This window comes from Eurosta solidaginis, chromosome 4 (genome assembly GCF_040869045.1).
Source record: "Eurosta solidaginis isolate ZX-2024a chromosome 4, ASM4086904v1, whole genome shotgun sequence".
NCBI lineage: Eukaryota > Metazoa > Arthropoda > Insecta > Diptera > Tephritidae > Eurosta > Eurosta solidaginis.
Window position 1 is genome coordinate 255,454,547 of NC_090322.1, and position 23,871 is coordinate 255,478,417.

The window sequence follows — 23,871 nt, forward strand, 5'->3', positions numbered from 1 at the left end:
GGTCCTTATTTCTGGTAGTGCTTTCATTTTCATGTCGAGCAAACTTCTGCTAGCACTGACTGGCTCGTTCTATCTTAGCAATAGCTTTCGTCAGAGTGGAGTTATTGTTGCCTATTGCGACTTCCTTAAGAGGTTTACCTTGCTTTTGTTTTGTTTAACACCCTGTATGCGTTTAAGCATGCACAATAAATGTACGCATCAAACCGACCGCAGCTGGTCTTAGAACATCGTATGATGCTATTGCTATCTGCAGCTTTGTAAAGCGATTTGTTGCATCCATAATCCGTTGCATACATGCATGGTTGCCACCAGCGTTGAAAACCATTTTTTCTAGTGACGGTTTTTTTTTTTGTTTTTTTTTTTACCTCTATTTACTACACATCATTTACATAAATTTTTTGTTTTGCTTTTATGCCAATTTATTGTTGTTTTTTGAAGTTAGCAATTTCGTTCGTTGCATATCTCGAATTTTATGCCCTTCAGGATACATAAACATTATGGGGCATTAAAAAAATCACTAGGGACTGAAAAGCTCACTTTTCTTCAATGCAACATGCATTTTTATCAGCCTTTGAATGTGTTATAAAAATGTTATCAGACACTGTCAGAGTAACTGAATTTAAAACAAAATAATAGATTTATTAGAAACAGGGTCGCCTACTTTGAAATACATATAATCAAAACGGTAGATAAATGGTGTTTGAGCTGTTTAGCTTTGTGGGGTTGATTTCCTTCTCCAGCAAGAGGTAAAGAAATCGCGCTGTACGGAAAAGTCTTTTGGGAGACCCGTTTGATCTCGAACGGTAGAGGTAGAAGTAGAGGTAGAGGTGCAGGTAGAAGTGGGGGGATGATGGGAAGGGAGAGAGAAGGGAAAAAGCATAGGATATGTGTATGTCAAAGACCCAGTTCGGACAGGATAAACTCTGCTGGGTACGCTGGTATGAGATACAAGTGGCGGCACAGGAACATATTCAAGGACAGCCCACATAGAGAGCTCGATGCACATGTGTTTTTCAGCCTAACGGTAAACACCTTAATTAAGATATTGAAAAGGAATTGCTGTGAAGTCATCGGTTAGGTTAATCGACCTAAGGGGTCAACCGTACAGAAAGAAGCCTGCCCGGTTGGTTGGTATGCAATATTAAGCAAACTAAGCGATACATTTTGTATTAATATTCTTTCCAAGGTAGCCGGAGCACAAGAGAAAGCACAACTATCAGATCTCTTAGCAGCACTTAGGCGGAGTCCTAGAAAAATTCAAGTATTTATCAAAAGGATTGAATTATTTAATAAAATAAATCCCAGCATTTAATTTGGTTTTTCTAATCTACAGTCATACAAATTCAATTCCATCCCGACACTACGGTTAGGAAATAGTCCAATGTGATGCCCTAAAACTTGCCCTTTTGTAAATACATTAAATATAGCTAACGCTTTATTTTGAGTTTGGATAGGTTTGCAAGATCGTTGAAAAATTGTGGGCCAAGATTACCTAATCACCTGCTAATGAGTGCCAGACAATGGAACAGCAGATGCTGCACAGCTTTCTTCTCATCAATAGAGCGGCAGTAATAGTAGGAGCCGATATCAATTTATGCGGCATGTGCCTAACAAACATTGTCCCTTTATAACCCTCACCACGCACGAGAGCTGCAAATTATTCAGGGCAAAGGTTTGCTTGCATATCCTTTATCATGGAAAGGCCAATATTTTGCACGTGGAAAGTGCTGAACAGAAAACATTTTCCCTCTTTAGTGGGTTTGTGCTTGCATGGTATGTAGACGGTCGTACCCCCGGGAAAAGAAAAATGTAAATTTTTCCTTATAGCTACCGGTGGTATAGCAACAACTCAGTATATTAGTTCAACTTAACTTTGTTACTTAACTTTTCTCATTCCTTATACACGGGTGCTGAAACGAAATCGTCGTCCTTGCTTAGCCTGTAGGTATTATGGCGATTTGCATTAGGGCACTACTGATCGTTATGAGGGCGTTGTTCCTGTAAAAAAATTATCCCTTCTAAGAATGTGTTTGTGTTAAGGTTTTGACGCCAGCTATGAGTGGAAATTCTACGGAAATTCTATAGAGAAAACCTGTCAATATTGAGGCAGTCGCTGCCTGACTCACATCAACTGAGAATCTATGATTGCATCGGGACTCCAGCGTAAACCTGCCTTAGATTTACTGTATGGCACCGTAGCTACAGAAACCTCGTAAATACTTTATAGTTTGGAAGTTTTCATAAGTTACTTACTCTAATATTAAGTTGACAAGGAAAAACTTATGTTAATGTTCATTATCAAGCGCCATTGTCATTTTACTGTGTCTTACCTGAAAAGAGACAAATGAAAAAGCTCATTAGTTTCATTTTTACTAAGATTATTAGAGATGTGTATAATATCAAATACATATCAAATGTACATGCTTTTATGTAAAACTTTGCATCTCTTTACACGGAATGTAAACCTAAGTTAATCACTACATTGCAACATAGAAACAATGTACGTGATAATTTTGATATGAGCGAAATCAGACAGCAAATCAGTTAATTGAAATCGATGATACCTAACTGAGAGATTGAAATGACAAAGGAAAAGAAGTAAATGTAAAGAAGGTGGCAGAAGAGGATGCTTATGGCTATTGTCATGGTTACGAAGATAAGACACGGCAAGAATGCATTTCCTGCATAGAAGAGAAAGAAAAAAACGAGGGAAGAGGAAAGGAAAGGTAAAATGTCATAAGCAAAAACGGAATCGAAACCTGAAGACGTTTATAAATTTTTTATCGAAGTTTTAAAGGTGTGCTATCGATGAGTTATCAGTTTGTTATAGATATCGGGGTATGAGCGTATTATATATCACTTATGGACGAGTTAACTGCTTTCTATCGATGTGTTATCGACGTGGTATAGTCGAGTTATCGATTTGTTGTCGAAGTGTTTAAATTTGGTATCGATAACAAAGATTTTCGTTCACGATTTATCGGTTTGTTATCGAAAAGTTACCGCTTTATAAAGCGATTCCGGCTTCGGTTTTGATTTTTAATCTTGTCGATTTTTAATCGAAAATCAATTCAAAATTTATCGATTTGTTATCGTTTATTTGTAGATATGTTATGAAAAATTAATCGACTTTTAATGGCCGAGTTACCGATTAGGTATCAATTTGCTGTCGAAAAGTTATCGATTTGTTATGAAAAAGTTTTACAACGGGGGTCGACTGCTAATATGCCTCCAAAATGTAGCGAGGAGTGTCACAATAATTCAGGCGCGGAAAAGAAAAATTCTAACGCTGTCAAGAGTCAATTACAAAATAAGTAGCAAATATGTAATTAGTTTTTGTAATATTGATGACTGCATAAGGATTTCAGCGTAAAAATTAATTTTTTTCCTAAACCGGTGTTGGGCCTAACCAGGGTATTTTTTAAACGCGGCCGAACGCTGCTAATGTTTAAAGGTGCTCTACCAAAAATGCTGTGGATCCCCTCCAGTTGAGGAGCGCTCCATGGTAATTTTTTGGATTTTTTTGAATATCTTTTGATGTGTATTAGAACTCGACCACTATTGTAAGTTATTACCTCGAAAGACTTTCGATTTGTTATCGCTAATGTAACAAATTGTAATCGATTTGCTATAGAATCAGCGGTTTGATAGAAACATAAACCGACCAAACTTCAAAATTACAAGCTGATAAGGTATCAATAAAGCTATGTTACTCAGTGATAACAAACCGATAACTCGATCATAATTTCACCCTCAATAATAAGCTTATAAGGAAACAATAACTAGTAGGAATCGATTGTTACCGATAAACTGACGAAGCTCTTCTGAAATGGCCTAAAATTTTTTGTTTCTGTAAAATTTTTTTCTGTTTGGTTGGTTTAACCTCAACCCCTGGTTTCGAGCGGTGACAAATGAAGCCGGAATTCCTCGTGAATTCCGGAAACGGGGAAATTTGGGGAGCCGGTTCTTGAAATTCGCAATAATGAAAAACATACCAGCTGTACCTAGCTGTCCAACAACAAGTAAATAAATTAAATATGCAAAAATGTAGGTTGTAAGTAAATACATATATATATATGATAGCCTGACGCACAGGCCTTTATTAAAAATATGAAATGATGAAACAAAAGGAATGGTAAAGGACTCACCTGGTGGTCGCTGGTAAAAGAATAAGGGAGATTGTATAGCTGTTCGTCCCTTTTATAGGCCTCGCGGAGGTGGCGCCATTTAACGGAACCGTTTTTTGTTGAGCAAAGTCCAAAAAAGGAAACGAAACGCAACGAGTGCTTGCAGCGAGTTTCAACCATCCACCTCTCCAGGTGAGATTTAGGGATGATAATGCAGGCTTTAACACCTGGATAAGCTCTAGTTTATTTAAAAACATTAGTTTTCTAGATGTTCACCTGCATGTTTAGACATAGAACTCCACGAGCACTGGGTATTCACTTCTTTTTTTTCTTTGAGCAACAGAAACCATATGAACAACTTTAAGATTTCTTGTCGTTATTTTACGTTTCGGAATTTCAACAAAAAGACGTCAGGACGAACAAGGCCCGGGAGTGGGATTTGAAGTCGCACTCCTGCGATCGGACTGTTTACAAACGCGTCCGACCATCACCACCGCTTACTGTTATCCAACTTTTTCCCAGTTGCCTTCTGCTTTATTTCTTTATACTTCCATATAGAATATAATTTTTCTATGTTTGCTTATATGAAAAAATGACATTAGCGGCGGTTCGTTTAGAACAGGTTTTTTATACCCAGCTGTACTTGTACACAGGGTTTTATAACATTGATTGTATAACGGTTGGTTGTACAGGTATAAAGGAATCGAGATAGGTATAGACTACCACATATCAAAATCATCAGTATCGAAAAAATTTTATTAACAATAACAACGTTTCAAGTGCACAACTGGGTATGTAATGTATGGTTTCACCCGAACTTAGACTTTCTTACTTGTTGTTTATGTTGACTAGCAGCAACAACAACTAACTATGATAGTTGGCTGTTATTGCAAAGCGGGTATTGACAGTTTGGTTTTTAAGCAATTTTTATACTCAGTTGAGCAGAGCTCACAGAGTATATTAAGTTTGATTGGATAACGGTTGGTTGTACATATATAAAGGAATCGAGATAGATATAGACTTCCATATATCAAAATAATCAGGATCCAAAAAAAATTTGATTGAGCCATGTCCGTCCGTCCGTCCGTCCGTCCGTCCGTTAACACGATAACTTGAGTAAATTTTGAGGTATCTTGATGAAATTTGGCATGTAGGTTCCTGAGCACTCATCTCAGATCGCTATTTAAAATGAACGATATCGGACTATAACCACGCCCACTTTTTCGATATCGAAAATTTCGAAAAACCGAAAAAATGCGATAATTCATTGCCAAAGGCGGTTAAAGCGATGAAACTTGGTAGATGGGTTGACGTTATGACGCAGAATAGAAAATTAGTAAGATTTTGGACAATGGGCGTGGCACCGCCCACTTTTACAAGAAGGTAATTTAAAAGTTTTGCAAGCTGTAATTTGGCAGTCGTTGAAGATATCATGATGAAATTTGGCAGGAACGTTACTACTATTACTATACATGTGCTAAATAAAAATTAGCAAAATTGGATGAAGAACACGCCCACTTTTTAAAAAAAATTTTTTTAAATTCAAATTTTAACAAAAAATTTAATATTTTTACTGTATATAAGTAAATTAAGTCAAAATTCAACTCCAGTAATGATATGATGCAACAAAATACAAAAATAAAAGAAAATTTCAAAATGGGCGTGGCTCCGCCCATTTTCATTTAGTGTGTCTAGAATACTTTTAATGCCATAAGTCGAACAAAAATTTACCAATCCTTTTGAAATTTAGTAGGAGCATAGATTCTATGACGTTAACTGTTCTCTGTGAAAATGGGCGTAATCGGTGGAAGCCACGCCCAGTTTTTATACACAGTCCACCGTCTGTCCTTCCGCTCGGCCGTTAACACAATAACTTGAGCAAAAACCGATATATCTTTACTAAACTTAGCCCACGCACTTATCTGAACTCACTTTATCTTGGTATAAAAAATGGGCGAAATCCGACCATAACCACGCCCACTTTATCGTTATCGAAAATTACGAAAAATTAAAAAAATGCCATAATTCTACACCAAATACGAAAAAAGGGATGAAACGTGGTAACTGGATTGGTTTATTGACGCAAAATATAACTTTGGAAAAAACTTTGTAAAATGGGTGTGACACCTACCATATTAAGTAGAAGAAAATGAAAAAGTTCTACAAGACGAAATCAACAGCCCTTGGAATCTTGGCAGGAATACTGTTAGTGTTATTGAATATATAAATAAATTAGCAGTACCCGACAGATGATTTTTTGGATCACCTGATCCACATTTGGTCGATATCGCGAGAACGCCTTCACATATAGATCTAAGGGCCACTCGCTTTTAAAACCCTCATTAATACCTTTAATTTGATATCCATATCGTACCAACACATTCTAGAGTCAACCCTGGCCCACCCTAATGGCGATATCTCGAAAAGGCGTGCACCTATAGACCTAATGCCCACTCCCTCTTAAAATGCTAAGTAACACCTTTCGTTTGATACCCATATCGTAAAAACATTCTAGAGTCACCCCTGGCCCACCCTAATGGCGATATCTCGAAAGGCGTCCACCTATAGACGTAATGTCCACTCCCTCTTAAAATGCTCAGTAACACCTTTCCTTTGATACCCATATCGTACAAACATTCTAGAGTCACCCCTGGCCCACCCTAATGGCGATATCTAGAAAAGGCGTCCACCTATAGACCTAATGCCCACTCCCTCTTAAAATGCTCAGTAACACCTTTCGTTTGATACCCATATCGTACAAACATTCTAGAGTCACCCCTGGCCCATCCTAATGGCGATATCTCGAAAAGGCGTCCACCTATAGACCTAATGCCCACTCCCTCTTAAAATGCTCAGTAACACCTTTCGTTTGATACCCATATCGTACAAACATTCTAGAGTCACCCTTGGTCAACCTTTATGGCGATATCTCGAAAAGGCGTCCACCTATAGACCTGAGGATTACCCCCTTTTAAAATACTCATTACCACCTTTCATTTGATACCCATATCGTACAAACACATTTTAGAGTCACCCTGGCCCACCCTAATGGCGATATCTCGAAAAGGCGCCCACCTATAGACCTAATGCCCACTTTCTCTTAAAATGCTCAGTAACACCTTTCGTTTGATACCCATATCGTACAAACATTCTAGAGTCACCCCTGGCCCACCCTAATGGCGATATCCCGAAAAGGCGTCCACCTATAGACCTAGTGCCCACTCCCTCTTAAAATGCTCAGTAACACCTTTCGTTTGATACCCATATCGTACAAACATTCTAGAGTCACCCTTGGTCCACCTTTATGGCGATATCTCGAAAAGGCGTCCACCTATAGAACTAAGGATTGCTCCCTTTTAAAATACTCATTACCACCTTTCATTTGATACCCATATCGTACAAACACATTCCAGAGTCACCCCTGGCCCACCCTAATGGGGATATCTCGAAAAGGCGTCCACCTATGGACCTAATGCCCACTCCCTCTTAAAATGCTCAGTAACACCTTTCGTTTGATACCCATATCGTACAAATACATTCTAGAGTCACCCCTGGCCCACCCTAATGGCGACATTTCGAAAAGGCGTCCACCTATAGACCTAATGCCCACTCCCTCTTAAAACGCTCAGTAACACTTTTCATTTGACTCCCATATCGTACAACTAGAGACACCCTTGGTCCACCTTTATGGCGATATCTCGAAACGGCGTCCACCTAGGGAACTAAGGATCACTCCCTTTCAAAATACTCATTAACAGCTTTCATTTGATACCCATATCGTACAAACACATTCTAGAGTCAGCCCTGGTCCACCTTTATGGCGATATCCCTAAATGGCGTCCATCCATAGAACTATGGCCTACTCTCTCTTAAAATACTCTTTAATACCTTCCATTTGATACACATGTCATACAACCACATTCCAGGGTTACCCTAGGTTCATTTTCCTACATGGTGATTTTCCTTATTTTGTCTCCATAGCTCTCAACTGAGTATGTAATGTTCGGTTACACCCGAACTTAGCCTTCCTTACTTGTTTTAATTTTATTTCATTAAATGTTTGGGAAAAAATTAGAAACAACTGGAAATCAGGACGGTTTTATGTTTTCACCCGCATCACTCGAACCCTACAACCTGGAACCGAATACGGCTTTCACCGATATATATGTAGCTCGATAGGCCTCGAAGCATAGAACCAAATTTTGACGAAGCCACTGTATAAAATGTTTTCATTAGATGCGTTGTGCAGCCTTAAACAAACGCACCTATAAACCATTTCATTATAAAACCGATATTACTATTTCCGATTGTGAATTTCAACAAAAATTCAACTCATTGTAAAAATCTTTAAAACAATCAAAAATGTTCAATTTCAGTTATACATAATGTGCACATTAGCGTTAACGATAAAAGTGCCATAACTCAACAGACTAAACTCCTTCAAGAACTCCTTTTTGCATTTAGCTCTACTTCAAGATAACAAAGCCAACAACAGGTTTGGATATGATGTAGATATGTCAGTATGTACTCATGTACACATAGAAATTATATTCCTGCCAAAACCATAAAACTAGTAAGCAATTTGTAAAATGTTACGTTTCCTAGATAAAGGTACAAACAACAACAACCTCACTATTACTAGAAAACAAATAACAAACCATATTGAGCAACAACAAAGCAGTAAATTATAGTATGAGTCAACAAATAAATAAATATGTTTGTTGGTATTTATGAACGCTGTGTAGTGGCAATGCCAACAATGCGTTTGGCTGAATGAGGACGAGGCGAGTGTAAGTTGGGGCCTAAATAAAGTGGTACAAGAAGCTGTAGAAGTAAGAAGCTGAGATTGTTAGGAAATAAATGTTTATGCGCAGAAGTGTGTATGTAAAGAAATGCTCATACATCTTCGTGTAACAAAACCCAGCTTGTTTTAGCTATAACGTCCTTAAAGCCTTATAAGTATGCCGGTGCTAAAAATCTTTGCGCAAGTTCGCCTTTGTCTATACGTATACTTATGCTGATAGCCTTAAAACGAGGCTATATACTGATTTTGTGGAACAATGCCAAATATATTCTGAACCCAACGGTGATGAAGGTTGAAAGATTATAGCCCAAAGTTTCAAACATGTTGGATGAGACTGGCGATAAACAGACAGCCTACTCACCGAAACAATTTTCACAACGTAGTGATATTAAACGCAACTCAGAGAGTTTATAAATTGCAAGAGCATAAGTTCATACGGACTTCACAGCTTCTCCAGCGCAGACACATACGATTTTACAGATATTTAGTAGGCGAGGCCCTCGCAATTCCAATTTCCGTATGGAAAGAGGAGGTAGAAGGAGCTAGTAATTCGACTACAACAATCAATGCCACTAATTTAACCGTCCAAGTGATCTTGGTCGTTTCGTAACAAGTTGCGCCAGCTATCCTAGCTTCGCGATAACTGATTTTCATCTAGAAATCCGTTCCACTTACGAATTGAAGGCAGGTATGCCTGTCGTAAGAGGCGACTAAAATATGTACCAAATTGATTCAAGGGGTTGTGTAGAGAAACCTCCTCAAGGGGTTGCCAGTGCAATATATAGATTCTCCAACCGAATTGTCAACCTCACCTACCCGTGGCGAATCCTGTTTCATTAACAGCCGAGGTTTTGGTGACCCCGAACTCCTGATGGATCTAGGGGGTGGGAGGACGGGATGGCCTCGAAGGTTTCATGTGGGCATACCAAATCGTTCCCGAGTTGGTCGGGCTAGTACCTTTATGGTGCTTGGTACCGGCCTTCGGGGAGTGTCCTTATCACTACAACAATAACAACAATCCACTCTGTGACATTAAGTTATGATATTTCGCGTTTGAAAGAACAAGTTGAGATACTAAACCTTAAGGATCGGCCAATCCGCAACTGTGCATGTGCAAGTCGGAAGCTGGTGCCCAGATTAGAAAACGTGACTATACAAAAGACCACTGCTATGACCAGATGTCCCTCACGTTCCTCCCCTACCTTTTATTAAACCAAACTTGTGTATTTTATCATTGTATTCATTCCATAATTACCGTTTTATATTCAGTTTAAACCTTTAGTTTTATTCCTCTACCACATCCATTTCACATCTCTAACATTTATTGTACATTGCAAACTGTCGAAGCCACCAACTAAAGCCACGATCATATAGAGAATTTATTGGAATGCACTTCAAAGTTAACGGCTTGGCAGTATATTTCAAAATCAATAGCTCGTATAAAATTTGAGCGCTTAGTTAGAAGCAAATCACCTAAGTTAAGGATTAGTTATGGTGTTTGTAACTAGCAATGGAGTGCAATGGCTCACGGCTAAGCAACAGCAAAAACCAACGTAAGTTAAGAATATTTTATTTAACTTTAAACATATACATATACAAATATATGTAGATGTTAGTGATATGAGATTCAGAGTATTTAAGAGCCGGATGTAAAAGGTCCGATTCAGAGGGTAAGAGGGTATTTGAAGTGGTTTCTGTCGTGTTTGGTAGTTTCTAGTTATTTCTACTAGGTTGAATTGGCGGGCCTATATAGTGTTTTGATGATATTATAGCAGCGGACGAGAGCTTCAAGATACATTTGGTAAAACACGGTGCCTCACTTATAGCAATCTCTATAGCTTCTTGGAATTTATAGCAACCCACAGTAGGTATGACTAATCCACAGACCCGAAAGTTATAATGCTTAGGAGGTCTTAGCCAAGCTCTCCTCTTTATTTATTTCGATCTGCATTTAAAGAATTTTTCATAACCAAAGGGTAGGTGCTTTTTGGTCCGATTGTTCGTTTCATTGCCTCACTAATATTCTCATACATTCTAAGTTCAATAGCGCAGAAAGGTGAGAAACACTGAGTTTATGTAAGCTTAGAGTATCTTTAGTGTCTACAACCAAACGAACGAGTTGTAAATTATGTGGTAGCGTAGCATCACGAAAAGGCGGCGAAAATCGTTTTGGTTTGATTAGAACGTATGGCTGTTAAGTTCTCCTTAAATGCCAAGCAATGGCACTTTTTATCTGTTTGCCGGGAGGACAATTGTGTTTGTTGCGATAAAGTAGAAAAGTTGTAATGCCTTCTAAGTACTTGTTATTGCTTTTTATTTGAATTCACGTTGCATAGAAGTTTACGAAATTGAATGGTTTAATGTGAAAATAAAAATTGAAAGATAGAAAATGAAAATGTAAAATATAAGAAATCAAAGCTTAATAAAAGTGTTGACTTGATTGCACGAGTTTCGGTTGGGTGAGACAATCATATACCCAGCTGGGATGTTTGTAAATGCGAATTTTTAAGTTGAAAGTAAATAGGTTTAAAGTTCAGAATTTAAAGTTTAAGGTTAAAAGTTTTAAGTTTAGAGCTTAAAATTTAAAGTTTCTAGTTTTTAGATTTCAAGTTAAAAGACTAAATTTTAAAGTTTAAAGTTTAAGTATATGTGTAAGTAGGCTTTCCAATCTATATTTTATGTGCGAATAAAACTAAATTATTCCACTGTTTTCCCAACGTTTCGCTAATATTTTTATTTTTAGCATCATCAGGGGAATATTTATTAATTTATCTGTTACAAACAATATATAAAAATTATGAAAATTATCAATTAGTTTTCAAAACAGACATGAAAAACAACAAAGAAAAACAATTTGGTGAATATTTTACCATTTAACAAGATAAACTTACGTTATTTTGTCATTAAATCAAAACTGTTGTAAAAAACATTAAAAACATAAATCATCACAATATAATCATTACCATCTGACTATCATGATAGCTTTGTCAATACCATTGTTTACTATATAGTTTGGCAGCTTAATTCGAGGTTATGTTGCGAATAGAGTGGAAGGCACTCGCAGGCCGCAGAACAGTAGGAAGACCAGAGTTGCATTGGATCAATCATTGCATCAATATTAAAGATAAATTTTGAAAAAATAATTAAATACTTGAGTATAAGCTAACATTTTCTGTCAATTACTGCAATTAAGGTGTCCTAGATGCTATATATTCCAAAATTATAACATTTTATGTCTGTTTAAAAATTTAACTCAAATTTCCCTAAGATTTCCGTAATATGGCCATTAGTGATGTTTGTGTGTGTGTGCAAATTTTGAGCGATCAGCTGTTAGTTGCGCTACTTGGTAAAGTTTACAATGGTCAATACTAAAAATTATTGTTTTGTAAACAAACAATGTAAGCGGCCGCTATGTTTTCCGCATCTTCGCGTTTATTGATCGTCTTTTCTCGTCTTTCCATAATTCTCAGGCTCTCAAGTGTATATATTGTTGCTTCTCTCTTTTCCTTATCAATAATTTTCGTGTTGGTAAAGTCAGCTGAGTGTCCACTTGTTAATATATGTTGCGATAGTGCTGTACTTGTTTTTTGTTTTCTGATGTCCGCTTCATGCTCGCCTAGTCTAACCGAAAGAGGTCGTTTTGTAGTACCAATATATATTCTTCTACATTCGTCGTTTTCATCGCCTTTGCATGTTACCTCGTATATAACATTGTTTTGTTGGTGGTTTTCTAAGGGATGCTTTGTTCTTGTATATATTGTGGACATGGTTTGGTTTGACCTGTAAGCTAGTACTGTGTTAGGTGTTTTTGCTATGCTGTGGTAAACATTTTCGGTGAGTCGTGGTATGTATGTTGCGCTGAAGAATTTCTTTTGTGTTTGTGGTTCCGAACACAACACAACAGTTTTTATTTAATGAAAAAATAACGTTAGTTTATCTTTTTAAATGTTAAACTATTCACCAAATTGTTTTTCTTTGTTGTTTTTCATGTCTGTTTTGAAAACTAATTGATAATTTTCTTAATTTTTATATATTGTTTGTAACAGATAAATTAATAAATATTCCCCTGATAATGCTAAAAATAAAAATATTAGCGAAACGTTGGGAAAACAGTGGAATAATTTAGTTTTATTCGCACATAAAATATAGATTGGAAAGCCTACTTACACATATATTTAATATTAAAGAAGAACCAATCGGAATATATATAAAATTTAAAGTTTAAGGTTTAAAGTTTATAGTTAAAAGATTAAAGTTCAATGTTTAAAGTTTAAAGTTAGAAGTATAAAGTTTAAAGTTTAAAATTTAAGGTTTGTTGTTTAAAATTTAAAGTTAAAAGTTTGAAGCTTAAACTTTATAATTTCAGTTAAAAGATTAATGTTAAAAGTTTAAAGCTTAAATTTTAAAATTATAGTCTAAAAAGCTTACAGCCTAGAGTTTAAAGTTCAAAGTTAAAAGTGTAAAGTTTACAGGTTACAGTTTAAAATATAAAGTTGAAAGTTTAAAATTCAAAGTTTAATTTTTCAAGCTTAAAGTTTAAAGTTGATCGGTTGCCTTAGGTAGGCATTATCGACAAGGCTGTTTTCGCGAGGGTTAATAATATCGAAGATCTCAGCACTTTAAAGCTCTTCTTAAACACCGTTTCATCTCCTCCTTTTTCTCTCGCTGTACTTTGATTCGTGTACTTTGTTTTTTGATTCATTGGCTCTAACGGGTATCCGCTTCAAGCCGCTATCTTCGCTGCCTCTTCCGCTATTTTCACTACCTCTGTCGCTATGTTCGCATGGGTTGGTACGGGTCATTATGGGAGTCGGTCTAAACGCTTCGGTATTACTCTTGCGTCTATAGCGAAATTTCTTGAAAGTAGAAAAAGATAGCCGACATAACAAAATTTCAGCCAATATCTTTTTCTTAGATAGAGGATACAGGGTAATGAATAAATACAATTTGGTCCTAATAGATCTTTAAGCATCTGGTTATACAAGAAGATGAAATTTTAACATCAACACAACAACAAAAGCGCTGGGCTCTTCTCTTACTCCCAATTTGCTTTGTCTGTTGCGCTTTCATGAAATCATAAAAATTGAACGTTTATATAAATATAAATGTAACAACAATAATCGAGGACTATCAACAACGTAAAAGCAGCATTGAATGCAATCAACTGCACAACAAAAACAGCAACAAAAATCAACCGAATACAACTATTAAATAGTGAGAAGTTCACATTTTACCGTAGCACTAAACTATTTTTTATTTGATGGCGTATTTTGTAGCGCTTTATAGTCGAATGACTGAAAGTTGACCAAACAACAACAACAGAGAATTAAATACCTACCTAGCCACGTAGCTAGGAACGAAGTGGGGTGGCGGATGGATAGTCAAAAAGCGAGCAAGAAGAATCTTTGCTATTATCTAGAGAGCAGAGTTGTTCGATGGAAGGATGAGTTAAGTTAAGAAAATAAGGAATGCTATGAAAATGTAATGCGAGACACTAACCAAGATGAAAATACCGATTATGTGTACGGCGGAGAACTCTTAAGAAATTATCTATTAGAATTCGACTTCTAAATGGATGATCTCGTGTAACGAAACACAGGAGATATCGTAATAAGTCAAGAATACTTTTTTGGCCGCAACATCATTTTTCAATCGCATAATATGACCCAGCCAAAGTAGCCGGCGTGTTTTAATTCGTTGTACTCTGTCGGTATCTGCATAAAGCGCAAAGGTCCGTAAATCTTTCGAAGAAATTTTCTCTCGAACACTCTCAGAGCCGTCGCATCGCATGTTGTCATCGTCCATGCTTATAGCAGGACGGGTACGATAAGTTACTTGTAGAGCATCATTTTCGTCTTCCGAGAGATGACTCCACGCTTCCATTGCCTAGCTAGTTCAAAGTAGCATTTATTGGCAAGCCTGACTAGACGCTGGATTTCAAAGCCAATGTCGTTATTTTTGTTAATGCTGGTTCCCAAATAAACGAAATCGTTTACTATTTCGAAATTATGGCTGCGAACAGTGAAGTGGTTGCCAAGGCGTAAATGAGTTGACTCGTTGCTTGATAACAGCAGGTTCATGGCGGGAGCAGCGCTTGTATTTCCGTTTTAAGTATTCATAGAATGTGTCTTTCACTACGTCGGAGAAGAACCTTCGTCGGTGCATGGGCACAGATAAATGATATATTAAACAAGTAAAGGTGGCTAAGTTGGGGTGTAACCGAACATTATATACTCAGCGTGAGCTTCAATTGTACATTTAATTTCAGATAAAGTACTTTTCTACATAACACGTGGCACCGCCCGTTTAAAAGAAAAATGTCTCCCCATTTCCTTGATAAGTGAAATATCATTGATTCAAAACTATTTTTTGCTAAGTTGTAGCTTATTAATCTAGCCTACGACCCTTTTAAACTTGTTTTATATCCAAGTTGCCGTGGTCTTTAACCGATCCCGTCCACTTTTACTAGAAATATTTTATGCTATAAGGAAAATATGTCTGCACAATTTCATTACGATATGTTAATTTTTCTTCGAGTTATGGCTCCCGAAGCATAAAAAATTGCTTAGTCATAAAAGGGGCGGTGCCGCACCCATTTTCAAAAATTGTAGTGTTTTCCAATTTAATGTTACAGTTCAATTTAGAAAGTAAAATTCTACTTATACAAAGGCCTTTTATAGATAAAGATTATAATTTTCGTCTACGACCCTTTTAAAAATCTTTTATATAAAAGTGGGCGTGGTCTTCAATCCATCTCATCCATTTTTATAAGCTTTTATTTAGTTTCACTTTTGTTGTCTGTAATGGAATCTTGCAAGTTAAATTTGATACACTTCCCGGTGTCCGATTGAGCTGAAATTTTGCACACATGTATAACTCCGATGACAATGCAATATTACTTTGTTAAAATTCGATAAATTAATCGATAACACAGTTATCGGAAAAGATTTGTATTTACTTTGGCATAACAGCCTAAGTCCCATACAAACCCGCCGGTACCTATCCGTGGATTGTGATATTTGGACGTGGTGAATCACGCGTTTCACGCGTGGTGAATCTCAACGCTTGCGAAAAGCGGAGACACAACCCTCTGTTGTATTTCTGTGTATAACCAACATAGCTGAATTTTTAAGGCTGTTTAACTCTGTAATCTTTTCTGTAATTTATTTTGCTTTTGGAAAAATTACCTATTTGAAAAAAGCTGGCTGAAAAATATTGGCATAACAGCTTAAGTTAAATCAAGAATGGAAAATCTTGGAAAATTTGAGCAGATGTGGCAATTTCGCGCGTCCGTTGAACGAAATATTGACAATCTGCTGATCATCGCTAGGAAATTAGCGACATTCCATCAACTAAGCAGCACTTTAGCAATACTACTGTTATTATTTGGCCGCTCAAACACACACATATTAATTGTGCATTAAATCTAAAATATACAAATACACCATAATAATTTACACGGCTAAAGCCATAATAATTTACACGGGTCATTAATTCTTTCTCTGATTCAAAATCTGAACTACCAGCGCTACCGTCAACAGCTCAGTGTCATCATTGCCAGTAGCACCAATAACACCAAACTCGTGCCTGACACACAAAAGTCGTTTCACTCAATAGCGCAAGTAAAATGTACTACGCACTCACTACTAAGTAGCGTCAAAAATTCGCTTGGAGTCATTTCGTCAATGAGCTACCATTGAGCTGGCACCGCATTGGCGCTGGCGCCATGCAATTTACATCACTAAAATTGCGCGAATGCCCAGGCTCATGACTTTCTTAATCCAGATGGTGAAAACGAACACTCAAAGGAATGCAACCTTGCAAACAACAGCCGTCATTTTCAAAGTGTAAAAATTCTGTGTTACAACGAACGCTAACGCGGTTAGGCTGTTATCGATAAGTGTTGCAGACTTTTCTGCGCACTTGATTTTGTTTTACAGATTTTTGGCGATGGAATTTTAGCTACGCGAAAGTTGGAATATTAGCCGTTTTTTTATACACGCGTATAGGTTTACGTTTGCGCGTGAAAAAAAACGCCTATCCTCGCTTAGATAATGCTTAGGAGACCCATTTGCGGCAGTGGTTAAACAACTAGCTACAGCGTGTACCGAAAAGCGGAGACACGACCCTCTGTTGTATGCCTGTGTATAACATATAGCTAAATTAGTTGCGATGAATTGTGGACACATATAGAATACATAGAATTAGTGTAGGGGGTGAAACAAAAACACATATTTCAGTTACATCTGCGTATAATGCGTATTGGAATTTATTAGTACACATTTTATGCGCAGCAACTTCAGAGGTGTATTTAAAATTTGGCGCTTAGCAGTCCATATAAATTATAAGCGTATAGACGTTTACGTGTAAAAAAAATACGGCTATTACTTTAAAACAGATTTAACACACAGAGCAGAGATCTGCAATGAGTAGTTGTAAACTGAACGCCACATAGGCCAAGTCACAATAAAATATGATTTTAAGTTAGTTAACCCTGTTTGACACAATTTTATATGTGCTCTCTGTCAAAAGCCGAGTTAGGTCTTTAGCAGGTATTCGAATCGAAGAACTTGACTGTTCAAAGTTGGCTTCGAAGAAACCCTGTAATGTTGATGCATTAAAAGAAATGGATAGAATGAAAAACGTTACAAATAACTAAGTAAAGTTTACGTAACTAATTTAAACAATATTTTACTCTACTAAAAATTAAAAAAAAAATGCATATTTAAATTAAATTTAAGAAAAAGGCTTTTCTAAGAACAAGCTTCTATTACTTGTTAATAAAACGAACTAAAAAGTAAAAAATAAAATTAAAGAAAAAAAAAGCTTTTTTAAAAATAAGCTTTTATTATTTTGGTTAATAAAATTAACTAAAAAGTAAACAATAAATTGACTCTAAAGGAATATAACACTTTATCAGTTCATTGTAAGCTTAAACGATAATTAGGCTTTTTCGTCTGCGACAAAAAAATTCTATATCGTACATAATTATATATTTTTAACATTAAAACTTTACACCTAAATTACTAAAGCTTACAGTTTATATCACAGTCCTAATTGTTCTAATAAAAGCGTGTTACATTGCGATAGCAAGAAAATGAGATCCTAAATGTTCTTAATTATACCATCAAAATTTAACACGTTTTTTATTAGAACAATTTGGACTTTGATATAAACTGTAAGATTTAATAATTTAGGTGTAATGTTTTAAAGTTAAAAATATATAATTATGTACGATATAGAATTTTTTTGTCGCAGACGAAAAAGCCTAATTATCGTTTAAGCTTACAATGAACTTATAAAGTGTTATATTTCTTTAGAGTCAATTTATTGTTTACTTTTTAGTTAATTTTATTAACCAAAATAATAAAAGCTTATTTTTAAAAAAGCTTTTTTTTTCTTTAATTTTATTTCTAGAAATATTTCCTGCTATAAGGAAAATATATGTACCCAATTTTGTTACAATATGTAAATTTTTCTTCCAGTTATGGCTCCCGAAACATAGAAAATTGCTTAGTCATAAAAGGGGCGGTGCCACGCCCATTTTTTTAAATTTGAATCTTTTCCTATTTAATGTTATAATTCCACTTGTGAAATGAAATACCATTGATATAAAGCTCGTTTTTGCAAAGATATAGCTTATTTTATTCGTCCACGACCCTTTTAAAAATCTTTTATATAAAAGTGGGCGTGGTCCTTAAGCGACTTCGTTAATTTTCTCCAAAGCATTCCTTATAGTAAAGGCAACCTCTCTGCCGAATTTTGTTACGACAGGTTTAACGATTTTTGATTTATGATTAATAATATTTGTAAAATTGATTTTAGCACAAGTGGGCGGTACCACACCTATTTTAAAAAATTTTTTCAAATTTTCATCAAGAGGCTCAATATCAGTCCACACGTCAAATTTCAACATTCTAGGTGTACTAGGTTTTTTGTGTTTTCCAAAATGTTATATATATAAAAAGTGGGCGTGGTTATGATCCGATTTTTCTCATTTTCAATACCAATCTATTCTGGGTTCAGATAAGCTCATGTACCAAGATATCCCAAAGCACGCTGAGTATAAAAATGTATCTTTTATTCAGATAGCGGAAAGGCGATCCTTCATGGGCGTGAGTATCAGTACCTTGCGAGAATGTCTCTCTCCCACCACAATACGACACCTAAACTGCCCTTTTTTTCATGACCACTCTAGTAAATGATACATTTATTGATAGTTTTCTTGTCATTCTTTGTCCATCGCATTTCTTAGATGGCGGTGATGTCAGACGCTGTAGATGAAATCACCCAACAAGCCCCTAAATCTTTTATTGATATGTGAGATTATCCTTATTAATTCATAGGGCCGGTTTCACCAACTCGACTTAACTTAGTTAAGTCATATTTTAAAACCAATGCTTAGCTAAGTCACAAATTAGCCTACCTGTCAGCTGGCTGATTCTCGACTTTCAACAGTGTTGCTGCAGTACAAATTTTGAGTCGAATTAAATCGCAGTATTTATACTTATTTCATTATGCAAATATAGCAACCCCGATATTATAAGCAACTGACAACCCTAACTGACAATATTTCAAATTCACTGAGTGGGGTGTAATAAAACCGTAGCCAAAAATACTACTATTTATAAAACAGCTGATAGGGTTTTTGTATGTCAAATGAGTTTAGTAGCTAAGTTGGTGAAACCGAAAAACAACTTAGCCTCAAATCTGGGCTAACTTAAGTTGCAACTAAGTTTTAGCCTAAGTCGAGTTGGTGAAATCGGCTCATAGTCAATTAAAACTATCTAAAGATTAACACATTTGAAAGATTAAAATTAATCAGTCAACTAAAATTGATTTATATCACTCTTCTCCTCCCTCGCCGCCTATACCTATATCTATATTTTCGTCTAAGTATAACTCTATCTCTTTCTCAGTCTCTTTCTTCTTCCCTCGTTTTTCTTCTGCCTAGTTTTTTTCCTCTCCATCCCTTATTTCCAGTGCCAGTCCAAAAGAGCTGTAAGTATTTTTGAATGCTGTTTCATAAAAAATTACAACGAAAAAATTTTATAAAAAAAAACAAATTAGGGATATGAAAAATGGATAAGACTCGATTCTTAGACCTAGTCAATACACATACCTACTAAATTTCATGAGAATCGGTCGAAGCGTTTCGAAGGAGTTCAACCACAAACATTGTGACACGAAAATTTTATATGTATATTAGAAGACCCGACAGACGTTGTCCCGCCCCAAGTTTGGCCTATCTGCATACATTTTAATAAGCTTTTTCCGTCTGAATCTGCCCTCCTCCCTCCTCACTTTCTCCTAATCCTTTTATTCACTCCTCCCTCCGTCTTTTTCGCTTCACCTATCTCCATCTTCGTCTCATTCTATCTCTTTTTCGCTTCATCTATCTCCATCTTGGTCTCATTCTATCTCTTTCTCAATTCCTTCCCTCTCTTCTCTTTTCTCTTCTCTCAATTCCTTCTCATTCTTCTGCATCCCGTATTGCCTGTCCCAGAAGGTGGTATGTATTTTATTCCACTCCCAGTCCCAGTCCCAATCCGAGTCTCAGTCCCATTCTTAGTCCTAATCCCAGTCCCAGTCCGTCTCTGGATAATATATTACTCTGTACTAAAGCACTCACTTCTAGGGGTATTCCGGCCCCCGCCCACCATCTCGGCGGGCCTGGTGATGTGCTATACTTGATATCATTCGCTACAATATTTTTTACTGATAAGCACGTTGTTTAATTAAACACCAACCAATTACACGGAAGTATATTCGCACCACCTGAAAATACTGCGCATACGTAATATTTTATTATTACGTATAAACATTTAAAAAAAATTTTAATAAAATAATATTGCTACTATATACTGAGATATAACCTATCCTATATTTCAAGTTGGATCAAACTACATACGGGGTGCAAAACAGATTCAAAATCGGTTCAGTAGTTTAGGAGTCCATTAGTCTCAAATATAGTGAAACGTGTTTTTTATATATTAAGATAAGATATATAATAGGCCTGAACCACATTTTGGCCTATATCGCGTGAACGGGTTGAGATATTGCAAAATTTGTATGACAGCTCTCATAAGCAGCTTTCATTTGATATCCGTATTGTACATGCATATTTGAAAAATACCCGGGTCCATGTTTTGGGTTTCAAGACCATAATGATTGATTATAAAAATTATGTACATAACTCGTCTATAAAAATCAAAATCCCCTCACAAGTTTCTCACCCGTTTGAGCTCCAAACCTTTACATGGAAAACGCCCTCCATTTTAATATATATACTGATAAGATAATAAAATTTTCCATTTCACTAATTCCCGTTCCCTTCTTACATTCGACGGCACTGATTTTTTTGATTGCTTTTACTGTTATTGGAGTCAAAAAAATGGTCAATTCACGAAACGAGTTCTACTTGACTGAAATATTTATTTACATATTTATGTCAGTTACAACAACAACAAATTTACAAGCACATCACTGAATTTACATTTGTATGCACGCAGTGCATCGCTGCTTTATCTGCTATAAGCATTAGTGTTGTTGCGAGTCCCATCTCCATATCACTGTGGCAAGTTCAATCTTCACACAATGTTGCATGCTGCTGTGCAGAGATTTTTCTCGTTCGATCTCTTAGTCCTCGCCTGCAGCAGTGTGTTAAAAGAAGGCGTGCAGCCTTACAACTTGGACAGATGAGTGTGAGTGACTGTGTGTGTGTATGTATGTAGTACGTAGCAGCAATCGTTTTATATTGAGAAGAATACACAAAAGAAATGACAAAGCGAATGTTGCAAGTAAATAAGTAAGTTATCGATGCAACAGCATTGATTGCAAAAAAAAACAGATACGAATAATGGAATGAAGTAAAGAATTTTGTAGAAACGAAATACGTGTGCACTCACGCACACACATGCATACATTAACATCAGTGGCGTGTTGAGGCTTTCTTGCGCCTGGGGAAAATATTTTTTTGGCGGAAACAGGACAGGAAAATGAATATATTTGCACTGCTCTCTGCATGTCATTAAAACAAAATCGGAATGTCCCACTTATAGCCAAAGTGGGAAAAAAAAGTGTCGGAAAAATTGACCATCCACAAATTAATATCCCCCAGTTGGACTAATTGAATCGTCCAGCTGCGAAGAACTTCAAAATCTCTAATGATGAAAGTAAGCTGGATACTGGTATGAGCAAATTATAACCATGCATGGTTAAATCGTAAAAATTAAAAAAAAAAAAAAAACAAGTAAGGAAGGTTAAGTTCGGGTGTAACCGAACATTACATACTCAGTTGAGAGCTTCGGAGACAAAATAAGGGAAAATCCCCATGTAAGAAAATGAACCTAGGGTAACCCTGGAATGTGTTTGTATGACATGGGTATCAAATGAAAGGCATTAAAGAGTATTTTATGAGGGTGTGGGCCATAGTTCTATAGGTGGACGCCATTTAGGGATATCGCCATAAAGGTGGACCAGGGATGAATCTAAAATTTCTTTGTACGATATGGGAATCAAATGAAAGGTATTAATGAGTATTTTAAAAGGCAGTAATCCTTAATTCCATAGGTGGACGCCGTTTCGAGATATCTCCATAAACGTGGACCAGGGGTGACCCTAGAATTTGTTTGTACGATATGGGTATCAAGTATCAAATTAAAGGTATTAATGAGGGTTTTAAAAGGGAGTGGTGGTAGTTGTATAGGTGGTCGCCTTTTCGAGATATCGCCATAAAGGTGGACCAGGGGTGACTCTAGCATACGTTTGTACAATATGGGTATCAAACGAAAGGTGTTAACGAGTATTTTAAAAGGGAGTGGGCCTTAGTTCTATAGGTGGACGCCGTTTCGAAATATCGCCATAAAGGTGGACCAGGGGTGACCCTAGAATGTGTTTGTACGATATGGGTATCAAATTAAAGGTATTAATGAGGGTTTCAAAAGGGAGTGGTGGTAGTTGTATAGGTGGTCGCCTTTTCGAGATATCGCCATAATGGTGGACCAGGGGTGACTCTAGAATACGTTTGTACAATATGGGTATCAAACGAAAGGTGTTAATGTGTATTTTAAAAGGGAGTGGGCCTTAGTTCTATAGGTGGCCGCCGTTTCGAAATATCGCAATAAAGGTGGACCAGGGGTGACTCTAGAATGTGTTTGTACGATATGGGTATCAAATTAAAGGTATTAATGAGGGTTTTAAAGGGGAGTGGTGGTAGTTGTATAGGTGGTCGCCTTTTCGAGATATCGCCACAAAGGTGGACCAGGGTGACTCTAGAATATGTTTGTACGATATTGGTATCAAATTAAAGGTATTAATGAGAGTTTTAAAAGGGAGTGGTGGTAGTTGTATATGTGAAGGCGTTTTCCAGATATCGACAAAAATGTGGACCAGGGTCACCCAGAACATGTTGGATACCGCTAATTTATTTATATATGTAATACCTGCCAAGATTTCAAAGTGGGCGTGGTCATAGTCGGATTTCGTTCATTTTTTATACCAAGATAAAGTGAGTTCAGATAAGTACGTGAACTAAGTTCAGTAAAGATATGTCGATTTTTGCTCAAGTTATCGTGTTATCGGCCATGCGGAAGGACAGACGGACGTCTGTGTATAAAAACTGGGCGTGGCTTCAACCGATTTCGCCCATTTCCACAGAAAGCAGTTAACGTCATAAAATCTATGCCCCTACCGAATTTCACTTTTCGACTTATGGCATTAAAAGTATCCTAGACAAATTAAATGAAAAAGGGCGGCGCCACGCCCATTTTGAAATTTTCTTTTTTTTGTATTTTTTTGCACCATATCATTACTGGAGTTGAATGTTGACATAATTTACTTATATACTGTAAAGATATTAAATTTTTTGTTAAAATTTTACTTTAAAAAAATTTTTTTTTTAAGTGGGCGTGGTCCTTCTCCGATTATGCTAATTTTTAT

At 36.4% G+C, this 23,871-nt stretch overlaps 2 protein-coding genes across 8 annotated transcripts in view; one reads left to right on the forward strand and one right to left on the reverse strand.

The window, feature by feature from the left end:
* LOC137251358 (uncharacterized) overlaps nt 1-23,871 on the reverse strand; it is a 457,851-nt gene that overhangs the window by 50,735 nt on the left and 383,245 nt on the right. For 2 of the 7 annotated variants that reach the window (XM_067785792.1, XM_067785795.1), the window contains one exon: nt 2,254-2,330. The exons of the other annotated variants lie outside the window; for them this stretch is intronic. The gene's annotated coding sequence lies outside the window, so the exon portion shown is untranslated. The remainder of the gene's footprint in view (nt 1-2,253; nt 2,331-23,871) is intronic. 7 annotated transcript variants of the gene reach the window in all.
* ppk23 (pickpocket 23) overlaps nt 1-23,871 on the forward strand; it is a 589,427-nt gene that overhangs the window by 31,402 nt on the left and 534,154 nt on the right. The gene's annotated exons all lie outside the window — the stretch shown is intronic.